Source organism: Mugil cephalus, chromosome 12 (assembly GCF_022458985.1).
Source record: "Mugil cephalus isolate CIBA_MC_2020 chromosome 12, CIBA_Mcephalus_1.1, whole genome shotgun sequence".
In the NCBI taxonomy this organism is placed as follows: Eukaryota; Metazoa; Chordata; class Actinopteri; order Mugiliformes; family Mugilidae; genus Mugil; species Mugil cephalus.
Window position 1 is genome coordinate 11,971,221 of NC_061781.1, and position 4,472 is coordinate 11,975,692.

Sequence of the window (4,472 nt, forward strand, 5' to 3'; positions counted from 1 at the left end):
ACTGCCCTAGGGCATCCCTTATGCTCGGAGAAAATTCCTTGTAATCTGTCATTTTTGCAGGAGTTCTGGAGCTCTTTACAGCCAAATAATGGTATAATCATACTCTATTTGATGCCTCACGCTCTCTGATATTTCACTGCTAAACCTGATACTACCCTTTGTATCATTTGAATATGGTACACAAATGTGTTTTTTCCTTCCTTCTGAGCCATTTCCTCTTGTACCACGTGTACAGCTCCACACATATGTCCTCACATATGTCCTCACATAGCAAACACTTACACATGACTGGTGCACGGAATATGCAACATGAATCACATAGCTACAGGTAATTGGTTTACTTTTGATCTATCTAAGAATAATGCTGTCATATTAAACTGCCCTTAAACCCTAAAGTGGGAATGGGAACACACACGTCCCAGCTTTCTGTTTGCCTTTTTTCAGAATAGAAATGCACAAAGACGTTTGAATGCTTAATAAAAGAAACAAATCCTGCACACTTAACTGAGCTTACATCTCCTTTTTCTTCTCTGGCTAACTACTAATTGCAAAGGTGTCTATTCCTGTAGAGAGGAGCCGAGGAGAAAAATCCAGTGAAAAATAATTTGACAGACTTTCCACGAAGTGCAAATCAATTCGGCTCTTAGTGTTTATGCGCCGTCCAACCCCATTACGCACACGGATATCAAATACAGAGTTTAGTCTTTTACATTATTAATCCCCAAACATCGTTAAGGATTCATTTGGCTGTCATTGATATGCGACCACTGAGGGCTCTCGGGGTGTTCACGTCTTGTGTAAGAGAACCAAATGTTCCCTTAAGCAACGGTTTGACAACAATAGAGGGAAAACAATAGCGCCGTGGCAGCCCTCAATGTCTAATGTCTAATTTTCAAAGGCAATTAAGCACGCTGACTGGCATAAGGCTGTGGGAAACATAGCTGACTTTCTGGGAGCATTTTAACAACGATATACGCAGATGTTTGAGTTGGATGGAAATAACAGGACATAATGTTACACTTTATTCTTCGGGCTATTTGTGGCGCGCAGCAGGCTATGTTGCTCAAAAAAAAAGAGAACCAGTGTGAAATAATACAACATAAAATAACCGCAGTTTTGAAGAGAACAAAGAAAATTCACTCACCTCAGAAATTCAACATCCTGGCGTGGTCTTTCTTTGTCATTCTTGAGTCCAGAAGCAGATGAAAACAAGCGGAGGAGAGCTGCACTTGTCGCCTCGGTCAGCCCGCAAAAGCCAACATCACGCCTCAGTGGACGAGGTTCGGTCCAAAGCCAGCGAGCAACTCCAGCAAACCCCCGAAGAGGAGATAAAACAATGCTCAACTCCTCTTTCTTCTCCTCCACACTTGGCTTCAATTTCTCAATCACTATCTGCCTATCGTTGTCCAGACAGACGCGCGGTTGTTCGCCGGTGCCTCACCTAATATTAAACGCCAATAATGGACCAGTGCGAAAGAAAACTGAAATGAAGCCTTTGCAGGTTTTTTTTATGCCATGTTTACATCATGCACCCAATTATCCCCCTCCCTAAACGACTAGTGTATGCGCTCCCTTTGTGTTCCGCGTCTCTCTCGCTCTCAGCGGGTTAAACCATTCCCGCAGCACGAGAGGGGGGAAGGTGGACAGGCGCTGTCCATGTGATTATATGGGAAGGAATGGGTTTGGTGACTCGTGGCCAAATGTTGTTATTGACGGGGATAAAAAAAAAAAAGGAGGGGGTGTGACGGGTGAAAAGAAGTCAGTGAATGAGGGGGGAGGGAAAGAGTGAGACGTTTGAAGAAATTTGGAAGAAAGGGTTCAGTGCCATATGTTACTGTATTCAGAATCTCTTGCTGATTAGAAAGAAACACAGCAAGAGAAATAAATAATAAGCATATGGGCAGGAACTACATACCACATTTAACACTATATGAAAGACAGAAAGATTTCCTTTCTTTTCTTTCTTTCTTTCCTTTCCTTTTTTTTTTTTTTGCGCTTCACAGATTAGGAGACTGAAGCGACGATCGCCCCCTCGTAAACGCAGTCGCCAAACAGTAAGCCATTTTTCCTCTCACGTGCAAGCCGGATTTCTCATAAGAGCACTCTCATGCCAGATTATGCAACGGAGATATAATTACATCCAAAGCACTGGCAGGAAAAAAAAAATCAAGCATAAGTACCACCCTGCTCTTTGGAGAGTCTTCTGTTTTGCTGCCTGTCACTTCATTCAGCACTGAACAGCTAACAGCAGTTCAGAACCTCGGAGAGCTCCCGGCCTGCACCAGCCACCTGTTTCACTGTAGTTTCTGTTAACAGTTGTCTGTCTGACGTAAAATGAGCGAATATGTTTATCTATAGCAGTCGTGGAGGAAATTATTAAAACATACACTTACACCCGATACTATGTACTATGTAAAAACTGTAAATATCATACAGTTGATTATATACACATATTACTTTGTTTATGTGTGTATATATGACAAAATTTACAAATTTACACATACAGTACATAAGTAAATGCAAACAGTGTCACTCTAACAGTGATTTTAAGTATATCTATACATTTATGTCTCAGAAGTAGGAAATTCAACAGCACCTTATGCTGTCTGTGTGACCTGTGGTTATAGACGTCACCCCAAAGTGATATATTATCAAACGTGGTCTCATGCTGGTGTTGTATATTGATGTGCTGAAGAAAGAAGTGATCACCGCTGACAAGTCTTATCTTGCATTTAAAAAGATTTATTTACAAGAAAGAACAATGTCAAGAACTCAGCCGAATCTGAGAGGGCTTCTGGCCAATCGTCGAATCCCCTCTCTCGTTCAGCTTCCCCAGTCACCTTATATAGGATGGTCATCCCCAAGAATCCCCATACACAAACTAAACTTATGTCCTTACGTCTGGTTAGTTTTACGAGCTGGCATCTGGTAAATGACCTTTTGACCTTTAAACTTTATACACACTTCACAAACCCCAAACACAGGAAAGGGGCAGAAGAGAAAAACAAGGAGATAATATACTACACTGGTCTGGAAGTCCACATGAGATTTTGGCACAGGAAACATTTCTCAAAAGTACCTACAGGGATTGCAAGTCCTTGCAGAAGGAATCTGATGGTATTAGGACTGGATTCCTGCCTTTGAAATACTTTATTGAGACAGTGCCCTGAGAAATCCAGAAGTCAACAGTAACAGAGGAAGGAGCTCCACAGATCCTAATATCGCTAATTGGTGGAAGATCTTATGACAGCATTGAAGGACCAGCTACTTCTTCAAACAGGTTCGTTTTGACCTTTGCAATTGGAACCAGAGGCTCTGATATCAGAGAACTGCAGAGGGTGTCCCATGGCCGGAGTAATGCTCTATCTGTCTATCTCTGAATTCAGCAACGAATGTGGAAGCTGTGGTTACCGACATCACCCCAGAATCACCAACTGTATTTTTATTAACACAGCCTCTGAAAGCTTGATTTGTCTCACCTGACAGGGAAGCAGTGTTCACACCTTCTTTGTTTTAAATGTACAGGCTTCAGTAATAATATGAGTCAGAGCAGCTTGGTCTGTGTGACGGTGACAGACTCCTGTCTGTAAGTCTACAGTGTGTTTGTATTCACTTGACTTTACTTAAAAACCCATACATTTAAAAAGTGAAAGGTATCGCCTAAAACGCTGGAGACGTTGTGTGCACATATTGTGTGGCAATAGCGCCCCCCTCCGGAGAGGAGTCAGCTTCCTGTTAGTGGAAGTCAAACTAATCTCGAACCAGAAGCTTGTCATATTCCACATTGATAAATCTGTTCGCTTAAGTAATTTGGACTCTTGATGATGTCGAAAAAAGATAAATCAGGATTTATGAGTTAGGCTTGCAGTCACATCATGTTGAGATTAATTTACAGATTGGAGGCCTGTGTCGGATCATCATTTCCGTGTACTGTCAGCCTGCTGTGCATTTGTGGAAAGTAATTTCCCCCCTGAAGAGCATTTTTGACGACAGCGTACTACCTTAACTGCAATTTAATAGTTTGCGTATTTGCTTTGCTGTATTTGATATTTCCAGTCAATCACTTGCGGTTTTAAGATAAATCAACTTTCTAAAAAAAATAATAAATAAATCTAGTAAATTACAATCGTGTATTCCTGGAGTCACTGCTAAGCTGCTCTTTAGTGACATTCGTAGAAAACCAGCGTCATATGTGATATCATGAGTTACGTTGGGATTAATAGCAGACTTAGAGTTTTGGAAACAAAAAAATGAAAACTGAAAGCAAGTCTGACAAATCTGAGATGTAAAATTACGATTTGAAGCCAAAAGACCGTTTAAAGGTCACAAGAGCAGCATTTGCTTTTCAACCATATTGTCTCATTCATAGGGTTAGCCTTATGTGTTCTTTAATACAGCATCATTTCACTGTGCGCAGCAGCGGCAGCAGCATCTGTACCTTTAAGATCATCTCTCACAGCATCCTCCTCCTC

At 41.4% G+C, this 4,472-nt stretch overlaps 1 protein-coding gene across 1 annotated transcript in view; it reads right to left on the bottom strand.

Annotated features, from left to right (window-relative positions):
* The window catches only part of tmem198a (transmembrane protein 198a), a 32,202-nt gene extending 30,587 nt beyond the window's left edge, over positions 1-1,615 (bottom strand). Inside the window, exon 1 of the mRNA XM_047600340.1 lies at positions 1,145-1,615. The gene's annotated coding sequence lies outside the window, so the exon portion shown is untranslated. The remainder of the gene's footprint in view (positions 1-1,144) is intronic.
* Positions 1,616-4,472: the final 2,857 nt, after the last annotated feature.